At 47.4% G+C, this 22,172-nt stretch overlaps 1 protein-coding gene across 1 annotated transcript in view; it reads left to right on the forward strand.

The window, feature by feature from the left end:
- STK11 (serine/threonine kinase 11) overlaps window positions 1-22,172 on the forward strand; it is a 63,175-nt gene that overhangs the window by 2,307 nt on the left and 38,696 nt on the right.

Raw genomic sequence — 22,172 nt, forward strand, 5'->3', positions numbered from 1 at the left:
CTCTTTAGTTTGGAGGTGTGTAGGGTGTTTTTGTTTTTAAGATTGCTGGATGATACTTTGTCCTGTATTAGGCCTTCTGTTGATTAGCTCTTCAGATTTACCTCCTAACCTTGAGAGTACAGAGTGAACTGCTACAGTATAGTCATGAAATCGAACCATGAGACCTTGCTATGTCTGCTGTTCTGGCTCCATTTCATTATAAAAGTAAACTGCTGGTTAATGTGTAATAAAACATTGCCTGTAGGGTGTTTCTTTTTTTTTTCCCCTGCTCCATAGAGGTGTCTGTCACTTTGCTCCCTTCTTCCCTCACCCTTAAGTTCTCCAGTTACATCCGGAGTGTCTCCAAAAGAACTGAGAGGTTGCCTTTTCCTTATGGCAAACTTATTTTAAAAGCTGTCCCGTGCCAGTGCATAAGAATTCCCTGAATTAACTGTCCATTTAACGAGGGGGGAACTGTGGAAGAAGTCTTGTACTGTCTTGAGGTTCTTTTTGAAGTTTTGTTCAGTTACATCTAGCTTGTTTAGTAATCGGAGCAGTCTAGCAAAAAATACTAATTTCTGAGACCAACATGGTGTGTCTAGACAGTTGCAGCTGGCTGTTACTACAGCTGTAGTTCCTAAACACTGAGGCAGACTTTCACTTCAGCCTTCTAGGAAGGGTCTATTTTAGCTCTAAGTCTGTGCTTTAAATGGTCTGGTTTTGTTGCCTGTTCTTCCCTCCTCAACTCACTTGTTTCATCTGCTTATTGCATCTTGTTGCATTAAGAGGAGCATTGCCAGCAGATCCAGAGAAGTGATTATTCCCCTTTATTCAGCTCTGGTAAGGCCACATCTGGGGTATTATGTCCAGTTCTGGGCCCCCCACTACAAAAAGGATGTGGATGCATTGGAGAGGGTCCAGCGGAGGGCAACCAAAATGATTAGGGGGCTGGAGCATATGACCTATGAGGAGAGACTGAGGGAGTTGGGTCTGTTTAGTCTGCAGAAGCGAAGAGTGAGGGGGGGATTTGATAGCAGCCTTCAACTTCCTGAAGGGAGGTTCCAAAGAGGATGGGGAGAGGCTGTTCTCAGTAGTGACAGATGGCAGAACAAGGAGCAATGGTCTCAATTGTGGTGGGAGAGGTCCAGGTTGGATATTAGGAAAAACTATTTCCCTAGGAGGGTGGGGAAGCACTGGGATGAGTTACCTAGGGAGGGGGTGGAGTCTCCATCCCTAGAGGTGTTCAAGTCTTGGCTTGACAAAGCCCTGGCTGGGTCAATTTAGTTGGGATTGGTCCTGCCTAGAGCAGGGGGCTGGACTTGATGACTTTCTGAGGTCTCTTCCAGTTCTATGATTCTTAGATCAAACTTTGAATCCGTGTCACAGATTTCCATGGGCCCCTGCCGTAGTGGAAGCTCTTAGGCCAGGGGTGGGCAAAAGGGCCCCCGTGGGCTGGATCTGGCCTGTCAAGCAGGTTGATCCGGCCTGTGGAGGCCCTGCCGTTCCCTCGACCCCAGACCAATTAGGGCTCGGGTGCGAGGGGAAGTGCACAAAGTTTCTTTTGCCCTGCCAGGAGCATGAAGTGCTTTGAAGCGCTGCGCGCTCCTGGCAGGGTGGGACAAGGCTTCACGTGCTCCCCCTGCCTCCAGGCTCTGATTGGCCTGAATGTGGGGGAGCACAGGAAGTCTCTTCCCACCACCAGGGGCATGGGTGCCTAGGGAGACCCTGGGGGGGGAGGGGCAAAGGGGCTCCTCCACCCGCAGACCAATCATGGTCTGTGGGTGGGGAAGCCCAGAAGCATTCTGGGCCCATTCCTTCCCTTTGAGGCCCTGCCCCTTCAGGTGCAGCCCAGGGCCACTTCAAAAAATTAAGTGGTCCCTGGCAAAAAAAATTATTTCCCACCCCGTCTTAGGCACTACTGCTATATAAGTGATAAGTCTCCAGCAGTGTAGACTTTGTGCTCAGGGCTTCTCGTGACGGTACTTAGAGAAATGGGATGGTCTGGCTGGGCAGCTTGCATGGGGATCAAATCTTAGTAGTGACTGGACTCCAGATAGCACCGCACCCGAGCACTGTTCCAATGCGGCTTGCTCCTCGTCACGCTGTCTGGCCAAACGTCATTAAAACTTTGCTACACGCAGATTTGAGGAGCCACCTTAAACATGGTTTAAACTCATTGCTCCCGTTTGCATGCTATGGAAAGTGGACTAATCCCCCATTCGGAGCCAAAGCTAACCTCTCTGATGCAACCGGACAAGATTGCCCTTCCGTACACCAAGGTTCTGAGCATGAGTGAGGGTGCTGTCTGCAGTCTGAGCTGTACTGGGGCCCTGCTCCTGATCCATCACGGTTTGCTTCAGTGGAAACATGACTGGCCTAGCGATGCTGGTGCACTTGCAGTTGTTTGCTCTCCAACTCCTGTGTGATTGGGCCCACAGTTAATAATCAGAGCCCCCATCTTTCCATCTGAGTAGAGGAGTTTGGTAACTGTCCCTTTGGATGTGTGCCAACAATGCTTAAAAAGGAGTGATTCACTCCTAGGATACAAACCCTCTAGCTTCCTGGTTAGCAGTCTGCATGTGGTTCACTTTGGTATGTGCTGAAACTTGCTGCTGGGTGTTCGCTGCTCTGTGGACAATTTAACCTACGTTTGGTCTTGGCTTAATTCCCCTTGGGCAGGAGTCCACATCAGATGGGGGAAGGGAGATGTTCCCTGTGCTCTTGCACTTTACCTGCTGTGGGGGTAAATGCTGGTCTCATGTCACTCACCAGCACATTTATTAAAAAGTGAATACGTTTTCTTTACTGTTTTTTGTAGTCATCCAATCTCAGCGAAAAGCTGTGGGGGGGCACTGCCTGTCTCTGCACAGTCGATCAGTTTCCCAGAATGTCAAAGAACACCCGAAATAGTCCTTAAAGAGCTGTGGTCAAAGGTGGTGTAGTGCATGGCCCAATAAAATCAAGCAGATTGGGACTTGTTAATTTTAGACCCCCCCCCCTTCCAGGATTAACTTGCCTTAAGGGTTTTTTGTGTGTGTTTGTCATAATGAGACACATGCATTGTTTGTAGAGCGCAGGGATTGTATTTCCACCCTCACCCCTACATCCCTGCTTTCTATTTTGGGGAGGAAGAGTTAAAAGGTTGTGACTGGACTGAGGCTTTTATTGCAGATGTACATGGTGAGGTTCTTGATCTGTCTCCATAATCAGGTGGGGAGTCTGCTGCTGGACAAAAGTTTTGATCTGGCTGTGACTTCAGCTACGTAACCGTACAACGTGCCAGTTGTTAGCTAATGCCATTTGAGAGCAAAATCCCTCCTTTTCTCTGCCACTGGACCAGACCACCACATGCCATGTAGGGGTGCATGCAGTGAGAGGGCTTTTCCAAGCAGGTAAGGGTTGACTGGAGTGCTCCTAGTTGAGTCTGTTTTGGACGTTTGCCCCCAGCACAGAAAGGTTACGTGATGGCTGGTCTTTGCTCTAGTTGCTAGACTAAGAGCTCTAAATGTATAGTGTTGCAAGCGAGGGTGCCAGTGCTTGGCATGGAGGCTGGAGAGTCTGCACAGTACACTGCGACAGTAAGGTTGACTTGAGTCACTGCTAAGAGATCCTCGCTTGCTTGAGCCTTAAGGGGCTGTCTGTAGAGCCCTGCAAATCTGCAGGCATCTGCTTTATATCCCCTGGCCTGCACATCCATAGATGTGCACATGTGTGTTGTTTGTGTAGATGCAGATACCAATTTATCTAGAACCTGCAAACTTGCAGATATCTGCTTTATATCCAGAGTTATCCGCATCTGCAGATGTGGTTGCAGATTTCAGTGGCTCACTTTCGTGGATACAGGTGTGGATACTAGGGATGATAAATATTGGTTAATTGAATAGTCAAGTAACCTCAAGAATTCTTATCAATTAGTTGACTATTCTGTAGTCCCCGGGGGCGGGGCCAGCAGCCAATGCACTCCAGCCTCACTCCTGAGGAGCCCCCTGCCACTCCACGCTGCTGCCTCTCTATCAGAGGCAACATTGCAAAGTACTGGGGGGAGCTGGTCCTCGAGGGGAGCTGGTTTAAAAACCAGCTCCCCTCGCAGACTGGTTCCCTGTCACCCTGTGCTGCTGCCTCTGATAAAGAGGCAGCAGCAGCATGGGATGGCAGCAGCCCGTGTCTAGGGTGGGTCTAAGTTCCTGGACTCTGTGCGAGCCAGAACGGAGCCGGGCTGCCTGCCTGGCTCATAATATGCTTTAAGTACAGAGCCGCAGCAGGGGTAGGTCCCAGACCTGTTGCAAGCCAGGACTGCAGGCCAGCCTGCTGCTAAATGTACTAGCAAGTAGGGGGGAGAATGCATGTAGTCTATAGCATTAACCAATAAACTCTTGCTTATTGGTTAATCGGCTATACTATTGCATCCCTAGTGGCTACCAAATTTGGTATCTGTGCAGGGCTCTATCTAGCTGTCCTACATTTGCTGTCTCTGCACCAAGTTCCTCACAGTGAAGAATAAGCCAGCCATGCAAAGGACCATACTCCAGCCCTGGTTTCTTACTATGTCCTCTAATATGATGGTGCACATGGCCTAAGCCATGATATTCATCAAACCATGTTACTACAGTTGAGCACAACTATATTGTAGTTTGGTGTAGGGATGTAAGCGACTAGTTAACTAGTGACTCGATTAGTCTATCACAGAGAGGCGGTAAGGGGGGGGGGAGCAGGAAGTAGTCCTGGGGGGAGCTGGCTTAAAAGCCTGCTCCCCCCAGCATCATCTCTGTGGGGAGAAGGGGGCGCAGCAGGGAACTGGCAGTGCTTCTGCCTTTGAAATGTAGCAGAGTTCTTGCTACATTTCAAAAGCAGAAGTGCTGCGGGGAGCCTGTGGTGAGCTGGGGACTCGCAGTCCCCTGCTGTCCCTGCGCTCCCTGCTTTTGGAATGTACAAGAGCCCTCCCTCCTGTGGCTCTTGTACATTTCAAAAGGAAAGCGCTGGAAGCACGGGACCAGTGGGGGACTGTTTGAGTCCCACCCCCCACTGGCCGTGCTCCCTGCGGCACTTCTGCCTTTGAAATGGAGCAAGAGCTCTTGCTACATTTCTGAGGCGGAGGTGCCCTTATCGACTAATCGAATAGTTGATGCAAATTATATTAATCTAAATTGAGCATCCTTAGCCTGGTGCCCTAGTATGGCTGCAGTTGGGGTGAAGTTAGTGCCATCTCTGAAATTCCATCATAAAACAGTCACGCTGATGGACCTGGCTACAACATGTGAGTCTCTGTTAACATGCAGGGGTGTCTTTTTTGCATTGTTGGTTTGTTGTGGTTCCTGGCTCGTGTCCAAGGCTGCAGCAGGGTTAATGTGCATCCTCGATTCATTTGCACTGGAAGAATCATGGTCTTTCACTTTGTTTCCTACCACAGGAGCTTCAGGGATCCAGAAGCTGTGATCTCAAATGTTGAGTTGAGTCCTTTGAGCAATTTGCCTTTCCCTGTTCATTGTTCCTGGTGGGGATCTCCCTGGGTGTGATGGGTGCCTCTCGAGGTAATGGTGGGGGACCCTGTCTGTGGGGAGAGGTGGGCGTGGCTTGTTCTGCCACATACTGTAATGGTTGGCTGCTACCCCAGATCTACAGAAGGGGAGCTTAGCAGGGATGCCAGAATGAAAAAAAAAAAACCCCAGATGCTTATTTCTCGCCAGCAGCACAAGTTTAATAAAACTTAACGTTAATAGTCTCTCACTTAATTAAGTGGTTGGGACTTTCTGTGCATGTCCCAAGCGTCCTGTACGGTACTTAACCATGCTCAGCAATCGCATTCTGGTTTGAATATCATGCTCACTAGAAACCCCTCGGGGTTTGAGGCGGGTAAGTCAGCAAACAATGTGGCCACTTGATGCAATGATTGATAAATCAAAACCCTGTCAACCTTGCTTGTGGGCAGCAGCCTATAATGGAGCTGGGCACCTGTTAGCTTCCTGCAGTAGGTTATGCATTGTGCTTACTGGCTGTCTGAAGCTGGCTTCTAATCCTCATCCAGTCACAAGTTTTGTTCTTTAGGTAAATCAGGAAAGGCTTTGGTGCCTGACCTGCCTGTGTTACTCTGCCCGCCGATTGGGAGCCAGATGCCGGATTTAGCTGTGAAGTATTAGGAACCTCTACTGTGTATAGAAGAGCTGGGGTGGGGGTTTGTAACATCAGACTGAACACTGACACAGGGTGTGGGGTGTGTCAGTTACTGCAGCTATTAAGGAGAGCGAATCTCACTGGTGTTTAAAACTGTATAAAACTATGTATACCCCTGTATAAAACTATAGTACGCCCACATCTGGAATACTGTATACAGATGTGGTCTCCTCACCTCAAAGATATTTTGGCCTTGGAAAGGGTTCAGAAAAGAGCAACTAAAATGATTAGGGGTTTGGAACGGGTCCCATATGAGGAGAGGTTAAAACGACTGGGTTTAGAAAAAAGGAGACTGAGGGGGGATATGATAGAGGTCTATAAAATCATGAGTGGTGTGGAGAGGGCTGATAAAGAAAAGTTATTTATTAGTTCCCTAAATAGAAGAACTAGAGGTCACCAAATGAAATTAATGGGTAGCAGGTTTAAAACTAATAAAAGACAGTTCTTCTTCACACAGCGTGTAGTCAACCTGTGGAACTCCTTGCCAGAGGAGGCTGTGAATGCTAGGACTATAATAGAGTTTAAAGAGAAGCTAGATAATTTCATGGAGGTTAGGTCCATAAAAGGCTATTAGCCAGGGGATAAAATGGTGTCTTTGGCCTCTGTCTGTCAGAGGCTGGAGAGGGATGGCAGGAGACAAATTGCTTGATCATTGTCTTCGGTCCACCCTCTCTGGGGCACCTGGTGTTGGCCACTGTCTGTAGACAGGATACTGGGCTAGAAGGACCTTTGGTCTGACCCAGTACAGCCGTTCTTATGTGTTACCATCCTTAGGATTCCTTCTAGAGGATCACACAGAATTTGGAGCTGGGAGAAATCTATTAAGCTCCAAATGGCTCATCTGCCTGTACAAGCTTGGGTGTGTTTCTGGTGCTTTCAACTTTGGGGAAAATGAGCTGTCGGGATCAGGTTGCTGTGTGTAGCAGCAGCAGTCTGACCTCTGTATCTGTATTTCAGTGTGAACGCCTCAGCGCCTCCAAGTACTGAGTAAGAGAGGCACAGAAAAGGCCTTGAGAATTTCTTGACCCTCCCGTTGAGTGGGGATGGTGGTGATGGCACTACGGTAACACGTCCTGGGCCGAGGGGGGGGGGGAAGGGAGCATGTAAGGGACTAAGGCGTGGGAAGAAGATCGGTCGTTGTTGACGTGCAATCCAAACCAGTATCCTCCTGTGCTAAGTCGATGTTGATCTTGATAGAGCCTATCCCCTCTCTCATCTCAACCTGTGTGATAGTTCCCATTTCCAAGTGGGGCTGCAGTGTGGCCCGGGGCCTGCTACTGACAGCTGCTTCTGAGGGCTCTGCAGCTCCAGCTGGTCATCGAGCAGGGACCCATCTGCACTTGCGGAAAGGTGAGGCTACCTAATTCTGCCGGGGTTCCCCCCACCTGCCACAGGCAGAGTCCCCAAGCATGGGCTCCTGGAGTACAGACCTGTTGTGCCTTTGGACTGGTCCTGTGTGAACATGAGAAACGGGAAGTACGGGCAGAAAACCGGAAAGCAAAGGATGGTGAGCTGCCGTGGGAGAGAGCTCCCAATGATGAGTTAATGGCACGAGCTGTAGCATTCCATTATTAACGGCATCGGCAGCCACTGAACAGGGAGGGTTAATGGCAGTATCTGCAAGGCTTTTGAGCATCAGCTGTTCTCAGTGGTGAGGCTGTCAAAAGCAGCTTGCTGCAGAAGATGCACTTTGCTTTAGTTGGAAGGGAAATCCTTTGTATGGTGTAACTGTGTGTGATGGTAACTGATTGGAAAAACCCAGCTGTGAAATGACTGATCCTGCTCTGCTGATGGTATGCAGCCTGGTTAGTCACATTGATCTTTATCTGGTAGTTGCCTTGATTAATAGAAGAGAGAAGTGTTCTTCTCTTGTATCTGTTTGATGTAAACACAAATGGCTGTCTGGAAAGCAAGTGTCCATGTCTCACCAACTATTTCCACAATAGCAGTTAGCTGTCCCCTCCACTCCTCTTGTTAGCTGTTACTGGGAGAAGCCGAGGGCTAATGGCGTCTGAACTCTCCTCTTATTCACAGGATCACCTTGAGATCAGGTTGAGGCATACAGCTGGCAGTGGGAGAGAGTTTGCACTGCACCTGTCAGGTTGTATTTCTTCCTCAGATAAATGGAGAGTTTGAGTCTCAGAAAAACATGCCAGCCTCAGTCACTACATTCCTAGGCAAACCCATTCTAGATCTAGTGCAGTGTGTTCTTTGGATAGTCTAGCTTACAAAAGTGTTCTCTCTGAGAGAAAGCAGTGCTGTCTGCGATATGGTGGGGGATTTTGGTGGTAAGGGGGTGGTGTGAGGGTGAGGGGGTGTAGGGTTTGGGCATGAGGAGCATGGCGGGACGCTTACCTGGCTCTGACACTCCTCCCCCCCCCCCCCCCAGCTGCTCCCATTGGCTGTGAGTCTAGCCAATGGGACCAGCGGGGAAAGCCTCCAGGAAAGCAGTTTCCTGCACTTATGTTCTCCCAGCTGGAGGGAGGGGAAACACCAGCAGGCGGAGCTGCTTCCTTCCCCACAAGCTAGATCTGGCCTAGCCCCCCCCCCCCCCGTCTTCCCCCCCCCTCACAGCAGGAAGCTGGCACTGGTGTTTCAACCAAATGCTGAGCCCTGGGCCACCTGCAAGACAGTCTGCAGAGCATGCTTTGAGAGTGACTGACTGCTCTAGCTACTTGTGGTTATCTGTAGAGGGGACCTTAACATCTTGTGCTTAAAGGTGTATGCTGGGGTCAGGAAGGAGTTTGCCCTTTCCATCTTTTTGCCCCTTCCCCCTCCCATCAAATAGTACGTTGGGCAACGAGCTAACTGCATGACAGGGATTTTCCCTTTGTCTGAAGTATCAAGTACTTGCTACAGCTGGAAGCAAGATACTAGACAGATAGTGATGGCAAGTCTAATAGGTCTGACTGGGGAAAGCATAACCCTTTCCTTTAGAAGAGACAGTGTCTTTTCCCTTCTTTGGTTATAGTTTGGCATGAACCCATATTCTTGCAATATCTTGTCATGATGACAGTAAACAGAGGTAGCCTCGATGTGAACTTGATAGGTATAAGGATATTGCATGTGTAATATCTTAATCAACAAAGCAAATTCACTGTTTGAGGGACCAGCCTCAAACCTTACTAGATTCAGGAAATCAGATACTAAAGAAGAAATTCCATGACATAACCCATTGTGCCCAGGTAATAGTGATAAATAGGGTGCATGCAGAAGAGACCTTTATATTATGATCTGAACAGTGCTCAGCCCCACTGTCTGGGGGAGAATGTGGTATGTAAACTCTTTAAGGTGGTCCATTTTTGTTTGTGGTGTTTTTTTTAAATATATGCCATTGGCTTTATCTAAAAGCAAAAATTCACTCTTCCTTTATAATAGATGCAGTTACTATAGTAGACGGGGCTACTATAAGGTGGGTGCGTAACTGGCTGGATAACCATTCTTGGAGAGTAATTACCAGTGGTCCACAGTTATGCTGGAAGGAAATAACAAGGAGGGTTCTGTGGGAATCAGTTTTGGAACCGATTCTGTTCAATATCTTCATCAATGATTTAGATGATGGCATAGAGAGTACGCTGATAATGTTTGCAGATGAGACCCAGCAGGGAGGGGTTTGCAAGTGCTTTGGAGGATCGGGTCATAATTCAAAATGATCTGGAGAAATGGTCTGAGTTAAACAGGATGAAGTTGAATAAGGACAAATGCAAAGTGCTCCAATTAGGGAGGAAAAATCAGTGTCTCACATACAGAATGGAAACTGACTGTCTAGGAGGGAGTATTGCTGAAAGGGATCTAGGGGGTCAAAGTGGACCACAAGCTAAATGGGTGTCAACATGTGGTGATACTGCAAAAAAAGCAAATGTGATTCTGGGCTGCACTCTTCTGTGAACTCAGTAGGTTTCAGCTGGAGTACTGTGGCCCGTTGTGAGCACCACATTTCATGTAAAAATGTGGACAAATTGGAGAAGGTCTGGAGAAAAGCAACAAGAATGGCAGGTTGAGAAGATATGGCCTGTGAGGGAAGATTAGAAAGCGTTGGTTTGTTTAGTCTGGAAATGAGAAGACCTGAGTATAAGGCTTATGGCAGGGCCTGCAGCAGGCTCCTTGGCAGTGGGGCTGGGTGTTGGCTGTGCTGTGGGAGTTTAACCATAACCAATGATGCTTATCGGTTAGCTCTTATATCCTTAGTCTCTGGCCTCGCCTTAATCCATATGCGATGCACTTAGATTACATGTTAATACTGTGGGTTTTTAATAGCAAGTGAGGGAGACGTGAAGCCAGAGCAACTGAAAGGGAAGCTTGGAAATTAGAAAATGAGTGTGAAAGCACAAGGAGATCATAGTAAAAGGAACCTGCTGCCCTGTCTGAGGCAGGGACAGGATGAGTTGGGCTCTGTGGAGGCTGGTGGAAGTGCCAGGGGCTTACAGTTCCTTAAAGTTCTCTCCAGTTGCCACTAATAGTTTCTGTGAAGTGAGTGAGTGTTGCTAGGATGGATCTGCTCTCATTTTTACGGGAAAAGCTGGTTTGTGTCAGGCATAAATGGAGGCATCTACTGACGTTTCTTCCGTGAGAAGTTTGGAAATGGAAGTGGATTTGGAGGAAATCAAAGTCTGAGAGTTGTTTCATCTTGCTACTTTGGCTCAGACCCCGGGCTATGTTTTAAGAATAACCATTCCTCTGGGAAGTGGCCTGCTTGGTTGGCTTCCACACTAGAGATGGCTGCATTTCAGTACCTTTTACAGAAAATAACTGCGTTAGATATTGCAGCTTGGACCTCTTCTCGCCCCCCTCCCCCCAATGTCTCCATAGCTATTTTTAGAGCACTAGCTTGAGCCTGTCCTATGTCCACAGACCCAGGCAGGAAGACGCTCTCCCAGATGCATTATTGATGTGTCCTTACTGTGCAGTTCATGCGCTTCTGGCTTAAGGGCACTGTAGGAGTGTATCCTATTTATCTTTATCAGCCCGATGGAGGCAAACTGGGTTTATACTTGTAGCAATGCTTGAAAGTATGAGTGTGTTGCATAGCTCAGGCATTTAAGAGCCTCTTCAATATTGGTATCTCTCTCACCTCTCCCCCTAACAGTCATTCAAATAGGTGGCTTCACTTCCTCCTCTCCACTTGTTTATCCTAAGCTCTCACCATGTCTCCCTTCATTATACAGAAACTGGTTAGACGTACACTAATGCCGACTGCAGTGTCCATGCTAATTTAATCCACTTCAGCCTTTTGGTCATGACTGTCATTAGAGCTGCTAAATCGTCTTACAGATCTATCTTCATTTAAACTAAACAGACTCTTGGGAACTTCCCCTTGTTATCTTGGGTCATGGATTTGTTTGGGGTCTCTTTCCCCCTTTTGTATTCTGGGTCCCCCCCCCTCCCCTTTTGGTGGTGACAAAGGGTACAGATGGAATTAAGAATATAAGAATGACCATACCGGGTCAGACCAAAGGTCCATCTAGCCCAGTATCCTGTCTGCCAACAGTGGCCAATGCCAGATGCCCCAGAGGGAGGGATCACAACAGGGAATCCTCGTGTGATCCCTCCCCTGTTACCTTCTCTGGAGGTGGGTAACTCTCTGGTAACTGCCACTGAATTGCAGGAAAATATCTCTGTTAATTACTTGATTTTTGAGAAGAAGCTCTGCTAAGGCAGAGCTGATCCCACCCACGAAACTTTTGGAAGGATCTGTTCGGAACAGTTACTGGTATAACTAATAGAAAATGAGGCCTTCGTATGTCGAAGTGGTTCATTTGAACTGTTGATGGCTCATTGCTACACTAGCTGGCTAATTGCAGATGAGAAACAGAAGGGACTATCTGACTAATTGATGGGGATTCAAGCTGATCCTGGCTCCACACGGTGCTGCCGCTTTGAAACGCCGCGAGGAGCCTGATGCCGGCTCCCCACAGCGTTTTGAAGTGGCAGCGCCGCACAGAACCCAGGATCAGCTGGGGACTCCCTCCCCCCACTGATCCCAGGCTCCATCTGGTGCTGCTGCTTTGAAGTACCTCTTCTCCCCCTTTCCCTTGCTGCTTCTTTCGGATAGAGGTAGCAAGGGGGGAAGCAACTAGTTGACTAGCATGTTGACTGTCCAATAAGCAGGGCTCGACAATCTATGTAATCTACTCGCCCATGGCAAGTAGATTACATCCCGGAAGAGCCGGGTTCGGGCGATCTGTGCATGCGCAGAATGCCGGACAGCACGGCTGGCGAGCCCTGCCAATAAGCATTTGCTTATCCTATAGTAGACTAGTCCTTCACGTCCTTAATTTGGTGAGTTATGTATCTTAGCACAGGTATAATATTCAGACAGAAGCATAGGCTTTTGAAGCTGGTTGCTTGGATGCTCAGACATGCCAGTCATGGACAGCAGTGTAAAAACTTAAGGTAGAAGCAAAAACATGAAATCACTGTCACAAAGTACCACTGGAGGCAAGGGAGAAGGGGTGGGCTCTGTGTTTCCTCTTGCGTTAATGCAGGGTAACTACCGTTAAGGTAAAAACCTAGTAATGCTAAGGCAGTTTGCAGTTTCAGGGTTGTTAGGTCGATGTAATGGACAGATCTTTTCTCCTAGGGAAGGCAAGGCTGTAGTCTGCAACAGGAATGGAAACGGAGCCCCTAGCTCCTGATTTTTCAGTCAGATACTTGCGACTGGATGTCACCAAATGCCGTTGCCACATAGTACTTACAACTTTTTCAGGAAGTTAGACAGTTTCCTTTTAAGAAATGCCGGAAGGGTCAAGTGGGACAGAATGGCAAGTGTTGAGAATCCGTTCGCGTTGTCCGGCTTTGGTTTTGTAAGTGCAGTGCTGCCCTGTTTCCATCTCATCCCAGCAGACATTAAACTGTGGCTGAAGCTGGCTTTACCTTTTTGGTAACTCTCATACTTACCCAGGAACTGGAGGCAGTAGTGGTGGTGGTAGGAAAGACATCAAGCATTACGCTGTTATTGAAAGAAGTCTTGGGCTCTTGCTCAGTTCATCTTTATCTCTCTCTCTCAGAACCACCATGCTCTTGCTGTTACCGTGGGAGGCAAAGGATGTATGAGCAGTGCGAGTTTCTACCTGGCTGTGGAGTGAGAGAAGGGTTTGGCTTTGTTGGTAAATCAGACTCAGCCTAAACTTTCTCCTTGGCAGAGCTATTCCTAGCACTCCATGGAGGCCTCTCCTGTCTCCACCCATAGTTTCTCAGGTCAGAGACTTGTGGCCATGTGTCAGACCCTATGTGGCTACAGTCAACAGCATTTCCTAAGCAGCTTTAGACAGGATTCAAACTGCTGCTTAACAGAATGGGTCAAGAGATCAGCCCTACCTTCTTAACCGCTTGGCCAGCTCCCAGCAGTGCACACAATTTAAAACATTGGATATAGTGTTTTAGCAAAGTGAAAGGTCAGAGCAACTGGAGTTGGGACATGGCCGATAGCTGGGCAACATCCAGGCAGGGCTTGTGCTCATCAGAGCTAACACAGCCAGGACTCTGTCTCGCTCCCAGTCCCAAAGGGTAGTGAGACTTTCAGATGATCTTGTTCCCACGGCTTCTCAGCGAGTGGTGCCGATACACCCTTGTGTTTGTTAGTGGAGTCCACCTAAAGCTTACAGGGGCAAATTCTGTCCCTGGCAAATGCTCAGGAAACCCCTGTAACTATTTGATTTTTTACAAATGATTCACTTCTCAAGTTTCAGCAAAGCTACAGTACACATTGTTGCTCTGGAGATGCCTTTTCTCTGTAGCTGTCTTTGACGCAAACTATAGTCTGACTGTAAGCTGTCGCGTAAATAGGGCATGTTTACTGAAACCATGCACGGAAATTTGGAAGAGAGGATAAAATTCTTAGGCCTTTTCTACATGGGGAGATTGACTGGTGTCACTAACTCAGTAACTATTTTAATTATTCAAGAATAATTCCCCATATGAACACTGTTCTGGAATATTATTTCAAAATATCCTGCTTTCAAGGTTCCTTGGTGCAGATTTTTTTTTTTTTTTAAATTGAGAAGCAAACCACTCTTTGGAGGTCACCTTTTTAATCTATGTTGCTCGTTAGCCAGAGGTTAATGACTCGTAACTGCAGGGGTCTGTATGGGGGACAAAGTAACCACAGGCTACCAGTGCCTTTACTTGTCCTTGCTGTGTTCTTGCTAACACATCACTAGTAATCAACCCGAATGGAATGTGACTCCCAAGGTTTGCACTGCGTCTACTTATCGGGCTCAAGGACAAGTCTCCTCCATTGTTTTACTGCTTGTCTGCCCCACGCAGGCCTCAAGATAGATCCTCCATTGTGCAGTTGTGCTTTTGGGGGGAGGGAGCAGGAGTGACTGCTAGACTTTCAGGGTATCGTGCAGTTGTGGTTTAAAGTTGAGCAAAGACAGCTTGCCCCCCGGGCTGTTGAAACTGCCTTGGAAATATCACTCCTTATGCCTCTCTGCAGCTTTGTCTTCGGGATCAGTGCAGCCGGCTGAAGCAGAGTTCAAGTCTTCAGTGTTACTACCTGTTATCTGATGGAAGAATAATGGTTTTTTTCATATTGGCTTTTGATCTCAGTGAGCAGTCCTTATGTGTCTGGTATGTAAAACATGTGGCTGTCTCTGATGTTCTGCATTGCCTCTGCATGCTTGCACCAGCTGGGCATCCTGTACCTTGCAGTGTTTGCATCTTTTCATGCAAGAGAGATTTGAGGGGTGCTGCCATGCTTTTGGGGGAAAGCCACCTTCCCTGTGAGGATCTCCATGCACTAGGAACCAGCTCGGTTCCTGTGAATCTGAGGAATTTGCAGTATTGTTTTGGGGCATTAGCCAGAGACTTTCTCTGTGGATAGCAGTAGAGAGAGGAAGGGAGCAGGTTAGGTTTTTTCCTAAAGCTGGTCAGTTGCAGGTAACTGCTAAAAACTGTATCTACAGAAGACCATTATATTGACTACTTTTTTGTCTTGGCTCCCACCTGCCTGCAGGCCACAAACAAACGGGCCACGGGCCGCATGTTGAGTAGCCCTGGTTTAATGACTGATAACCTGATTCTTTACTATCTTTAGTATTGGGTGGCTGTAGCTTTATGCACGGTAGGCCATTGTTTAGCAAAATAAAACTGGATGTTAAACATGGCAAGTTAAGGGATGGGGTAGAAAATAAAGGCTTGCACTATGTCACATGAAGACTGTCACCTTGTTTTCCAATTAACTTGCCAAGTCACTCAGGAGACACTGTGGAGAACTTAGTGTGACAATCTGGAAGGCCTATTCTTGGACCTGTCTCTTCAGATGCTGAGCCCAGGAAATGGGGAATGAGATCAGAAGTGCACTGTGAACGCTAGCAGGGAGAAAAGTTACATCAATCAGGAAAACTTACTAATGTGAGCCTGAATGAAACTTGGCTTAAATATACCCTGACAGAACATTTTGTATCAAACTTGTGCAGGGCTGCCAGCTTCCAAAGTTGTGGCACATGTCACAGCAGATGTCCTTTAGCCACATATTGAATTCTGGGTTGCTGTCAACGAAAGAGCTGCGTTGGAGCCTAGGTTGGTCATGAAAAGGAAAACTTCTGTTCCTAATCTTAACTCTGTTGCTCATCTGAAAAGATCCCACAGCAAACAGAAAGCTAGAATGGCATTGTCTGCTAATCAAGTGCAGTTGCGTCAGGCGTGAAACCCGTTAGCTGTTTAACAGGTCACAGCAGTTTAGAATGGGAAGTAAAGAATACTAGACCCAGCATTCTCTTGGGGCATTTTAGGTAGAGGAAAGCACTCTATAAGAGGTAGCGGGTGGTGTTGAGATTATTACTTTTAAAATAAAGTGCATTAGTGAGATCTTAATCCCAGAGCTTGCAAATAGCTCCACAGAGATGGCGCTCTGTTCCGTTCTGGGTTAGTGGCGGGTGGCCAGGATATGTATCCTGTTTTATCCAAAAGGATGTGTTGGTAAGTGCTAATTACCTCTGAAAATAAGGCCGCTTATTTAGGCTCCCAGATTTTGGTTTGGGTGTCTAGCTTTGGACATGGGGGTGGGGGGAGCTGCAAAATTTGGTTGTATCTCTACCCTACTAGCGCATATGGGGTAACTTGAATGCTGAGTGATTTGACGGCTATTAAGCACCCCCTGGAAATGCCTGTTTGTTCTTTGTTCTTGTTTATCCTCATTCAAATATTGATTCAGTCTTGCTTCATTTGGGACATTTGGCAGGGTCAGAGCACAAGGTGACTTAGCTGTAGGCCATGTTAATGGACACCGATTGGGAATAGTAGTATTGGAATGGGGTGAAAGAGCTTGATTCTTAACTGTGGGGAGGAGGAGGTTGAACTAACCTTTCTAAATCATTGCACAGTGAAGACTTTTTTAAAAAAAATGTGGCTGACTCAATATCCCCTACGGCAAGTGAAATTAAATTTCCAGAGAAGTTTTAACTTGCTAATTTCCGGACTTTCAGCAGGACAAAGGCTTTCTCATTTTACCATTACCATACACAGACTGGGAAAGGTTAATACAGTCAGTTTAGGGGGAAAAATTCCCCTGTTTTGTCAGCTGTCTACAGCTTGAGGGCCATATTGTCTCTGTACCTTAGTTGGAGCTATTCAAGCAGCTTGCCTGGTAAATGGGAGGATAATGTCATCTTTGTGCGTCACTTCCGATTTTGCTGCAGATTTGCTTTTCTTAGGCATCGCGGCATATTGTGGGCCTCGGTGCGGGTTTATCAGGAATCTTCGGTGGCACATGGCCGGTGGAGTATCCAAAACTGGATACTTCCCTTCTAGGGAAGAAAACATTTTGTATGACTCTGATCCAGTTTGGCTACAAAACCACAAATCAGCTGCCATGCTGTAGCTTGCTTGGGGCTGAAAGTGTTGCGTTCAACTCATTGGTAGCTTCATTGGGGCTCTCCAGAAAAAGCTTATTGATACTAACTGTGCAGTTGAATTGGTGGTCCTGCTTTTGAGCTGGGAGGTCACCTCCGCCATAAATGGCCAAATTAAAACTTGCCCATTTAAAATAAGACCATGGGAACTTGATTTGGCTGGGAGGCATGATCTGCAAAGCCACATCCCAGCATGTGCTGCATTTGACCAGAGTGGTATTCTGTTCTCTACTAGCCTCAGCACTTTTCAGGGTGATGGTGGCTGCAAACTGGGTCTCACTGCAGCTTGAGTCTGGCGCTGTGCTTCCTAGTAAGCTGCCGCTAGAGCCCTCAGTCAATTTTGGGTGTTTCTGGAGTCCAGTGAAAACACCAGAAAGATGTGGGCTGCTTCTCTTCTCAGAGTAGTAAGCACAGGTTAAATGGCCTTTCCTGACTGGCACATTTAAATCCCTTTATGGTGGAAACCTGTTCAGTTTATGCACCCGGTTGGGGACCTGTGATAACCCATGCATAGGGGAGGCATGGGTGGCTGACTTCCCTGACCAGAGAAGACTCTCCATGAGTCCCAAGTTCATGGAGCAGAATAATAGCTTTTAGTTCTGCTTGTTAGCAGAACAGCTGTTTTTTCCGGACAGAATCCAGGCTAACCTTGAGGCCCTTTAGGTAGGGTTCTCTGTGTTCTCCTACTTTTGATAGGCCTGTTGCACTTAGTAGCACTTTTTTCTCCCCCTGGCTTGGGACTGCCGTATCTTTCCAATGCTCTGTTAAAGCCACAGCCAATCTTGCTGCAGGTATTCTAGAACTGATTAGAGCTTAAACTTTTTGCAGACTGCACAAAGCCCCCTGTGGATTTAGGGACCAAAAGAGAGAACAGAGGTGGAAATTGGGGAGGGGGGTTCCTTGCTTGGTAATGTTACTCTTGGTGGTTGAGGCAGTCCAATGATTCCATCTCCACTTGATAAGAGGGCATGAGAGGAGACACCCAAGGTGGTTTTGTTGTTGCTGTGGGGATGGGATTGCTTCTCTGACCTACGAGATGTGTAGCACTCCTCTGCAGATAGTTATACAGTTCTGGAGCACCCAGATCCTGTGACTGTTGGGCATTTGTTATCTTAACACATTGCTTGTAGTAAGAACTCTGCATGAAAGAGAAGAAACCCAAGGACTTGGAGGTGGATTTGCTTTCACCATTTTTTTTTAAATAAATGGATGCTTGGCATGCAAAAGCCCAGCCACATAGTTTGTTCTAACTTGGTGAGAATATTTTGTTTGAAAGGGAGCGTCCACTTCTGCTTGAGGCTAGAAGTTCTTCTTCCTGACAGCCTGTAGCTTGCAAAACCTGACTTTGAATAACCTTTTTGCCCTGTATATTTTTGGCCTTCTAAAATATTCCCAACTATTTACCTTCAAAACGTGCATTTCTTCTGTTTGTTTTGCTTGCTATGGCTAATGAAAATAGACCAGCCAGGTGGCTTCACTTTTCAGGCCTTCTGTGTTAACACAAATTTCCTTGCATGGCTGCATATGCCGCAGGGGATGGAATGGAAACAAACCCACTTGAAAACAAAAGTAGCCATTTTATGCTTTTGTGAAAATCCTGGTCTTCGAAACTAGAATTAGGACTTGAGATACCAAGAGTCCCATTAAAATGGCGTATTTTTGCAGACACTTTAAAGCCATGCGGGTGTTTGAAATGTATTTGGAGCAAATCAGAGGTTCAGCAGAGGACACTAAGGAGTGTGGCAAAGCGCCAGCTGTTCCCCATGAGTCTTGTGCTACTGGTGGATCGTGTCAGAGGCCCTCCCCACGGCCTCTTTCTCTTCACTAGAGGCAGGATCCATCCTCATCACAGGCTAGTTCATAAGTTTGGGGTATAATCCTCTCTGGATTCCTGATCTCCCTTCTCCAGGCAGAGGTTGAGATGTTGGTGGCGAGGGGGAGACCCAGACCCAGACCTGCCTACTGCTCTGGGTTTCAACCCAGAGACCCTAAGCCAGTGGCAACAGGCAGGGTTACTGCCACACTCAATCTGGCAGCTTTTCCCTGGCCACTTCTCCAAACAGTCCCCCCCAGCTCCTTTCCTTTGGTACCTTCTGGTCAGTGCTCTGCTCACCCCACACAGCTCCTCCTTTCTGTCCTTACTCTCTTCCTTCCCCCTTTTTGTCTGGGGGAGCCCTTTTAAAGTGGCACTGCAGGCCTTAATTGGCTGCAGGTGTCTAATCAACCAATAGCTTCTAGCAAGCTGTAATTGGCCCCAGGTGCTTGCCTGATTATGCTGCAGTTTGGTTTTGGGCTTTCTTTTACTCAGTTCACCCAAGCCCCAGCGTGTCTTTCCTCCCTCAGTATGCAGCAGCCAGCTCATCTGGGTCTGTCCCAGGAGCTACCTAGATCGTTTTCTGTTGCATGAGAGGAATTTGGGTTTTTATTCGGCATGAGCCACTTGTACCTATCTACTTCTTGCATCTGCAGTGGTAGCACAATCAGAGGGGAGGATTTGGTTCCAGTCCAGTGGGAACCTCTGGAACAAGCTGAACTCTAAACAACGCTTGCTGCAATGATGAAGTGATTCACCGCTCCCAGTCTGAGGCCTGCCTTCCCTTTTATGGCTAGGGATCCAGTGCATGGCCAGAGAAGTGATGCTCTTGGACAGTGAGGCTGTGGCTCCGTCTCAAGGCACCATTGATAGCTAACTCTCCTGTGGTAAAGCCAGGGAGGAGATGGGGAAGCAGGAAAATTACAGCTTTCCTTCCTAGATGCCACCTTGGCTTATTTGTGTATCTCCTTGAATAACCACTGCAGGAGGAGCAGTGGCATGTGTAAGCTTTCCCTGTGCACAACTAGCATTCCTTAATTCGCATGGGGCCTAGTCGCCAAGAAGCGCTTGCGTTGAGTAACAAGCCTCGTCCCTTCCCCGTCCCCGTGATCAGTGACTGAGAAGGGGGCTGTGGAGGGGCTGAGAGTTGAATTGCAAACAGATTAACCTCATTTTAAACAGCAGCCAAGAGTGTGACTGGCCAGTGGACTATTCTTGTTTATCAGGGCACCTTACAGCAGGGGTGGTGATAATTTTTGATGGCGGGGAGGGTACTCCACAAATTTAAGTGGTCAAAGGTTGCACTCTTCCATTATTAATGGAGGGGGTCTGAAAGGGAGGTTGGGTGAAGGAAAGGGTTGTGACCTGGGGTAGAGGCGCGAGATGGGATGCATGGGTTTGAGTTGTGACCTAGGGCAGCAGGAGACTATTATGCCAGGTCTGGAAGCAGGTATCAGTGCAGGAGCGAGATGGCAGAGGGTTTGGGTTATGTGGGGTAGAGATGCTGGGTGAATCGGTAGCTTGGCAGTCCAGATCTGACCTATGGGGTGTATTTTGCTCATCCCTTCTGTACTGCGACACTCAGTAGGCTCCCTTGAAATTGTTTTGTTTACTGTTACAGTGATCTTAGTTGTGACTGTTCTATGATTAATGGGGAAAATATTTTACTCCGGTTTAATCTTGTGTTAGATAGGTCAGGCTAGATGATCTAATGGTCCTTTGTGGCCTTAAATTCTCTGACTGAATTTCTTTAATTGATTTTTTGGCATCTACCTGAAATCATGCAGTCAGCTGATTAGTTTCCAATGTTTTGTGCACATGATGAACAGGGAAAGAGTAGTTTTAAACATGACTCTCAAACAGTAGTAGACTGTAGGAATTAAAGAAAGGTTGGAATTGTTTTTAACTCGTTTTGGGAGAAGGCTAGATTTCAAGTTAATGTTCCCTTTAATAAGGAAGTGTCCTCCTGAACAGAATGACAGTCCGGCTAGTCTGTTACAGTGCCTGCCCAGAACCCATCACAGAGAGTAATGTACATAATTACGCAGCAATGCCCTATACCGTGACACAGAACAGTGCTATTTTTTGGATTCTCTTGCTGCTGATAAATGCATTGATCCTTAGCACGATCATCCTAGCTCATGTAGATGATGGTATTCCTGCGGTCCAAATCGTGAAATGCAGAGAGAAATGTTTATTAGGGCTGGGCATCCAAACTACTTGGCAGGTGTTATGTAAGGCTCATGATCCATCTCTAGGGCTCAGGGGCAGAGGCCAGCTGTGAACTCCAGCTTTCTAGCTTCTCTAGCCAGAGTACTTGGTCTGGGAGAAGCTAATGAAGCTGCTTCCTGCATATCCTAGAATTCAGAGGGGTTTTGTGACTTCTACCGTGAACTGTTGCCTGGAGAGGATGCGGAGTTGATCTGCAGGCACTTGCTGGAGAAAGACCCATCCTGGGAAGGCATGCGGGCTGCAGGCTTGGGTGTCATAAGAACGGCCGTACTGGGTCAGACCAAAGGTCGATCTAGCCCAGTAGCCTGTCTGCCAACAGTGGCCAGCACCAGGTGCCCCAGAGGGTGGAACGAAGACAATAATCAAGCGATTTGTCTCCTGCCATCCTTCTCCAGCCTCTGACAAACAGAGGCCAGGGACACCATTTCTATCCCCTGGCTAATAGCCTTTTATGGACCTAACCTCCATGAAATTATCTAGCTTCTCTTTAAACTCTGTTATAGTCCTAGCTTTCACAGCCTCCTCTGGCAAGGAGTTCCACAGGTTGACCACACGCTGTGTGAAGAACTACTTCCTTTTATTAGTGTCCCTGTCCACTGTCTCCCTTTGCTAGCAAGCAGTGTGCTGGCTAAGATGACTTGCCAATGGAACCCTCTGATCAGCTGATTCCTGTGTGGGGTGACACAGCATTAGATTGCTCTTCCTGTTATTGAGTTTGCAGTTGCATTGCTGTTCCTTGTTTGACAAATCTTCCCCCCCTTCCTCCCTCATTTTCTTCTGTAAAACACGGAGTGCAATAAGCCTAGCCAAACTTGATGGATAACCTGGCACCCAGATCTACCCTGGGAAGCACACTGCAATGAAAAACGCGCCTTTACATTGACAGACACTGCACTTCCAACGCTGTATGCCAGCACAGCTGGGTCTTGTGAATAATTCCAGTTTCCTTACTCTCAATTAAACATCCTCTTGCTGTGTTGGGGAACTAAACTCAACAGCATTGGAGTAGCGCATGTGATCTTTTTCTTTCAGATGAGGGGGTGACCCATGATTCTAGTCAATGAATGCAAATATTTTTAGGTTCTAACTCTGGGTTAACAAACCCAAAGAATAAACTCATAGCTCTG

Source organism: Pelodiscus sinensis, chromosome 19 (genome assembly GCF_049634645.1).
Source record: "Pelodiscus sinensis isolate JC-2024 chromosome 19, ASM4963464v1, whole genome shotgun sequence".
Taxonomy (NCBI): domain Eukaryota; kingdom Metazoa; phylum Chordata; order Testudines; family Trionychidae; genus Pelodiscus; species Pelodiscus sinensis.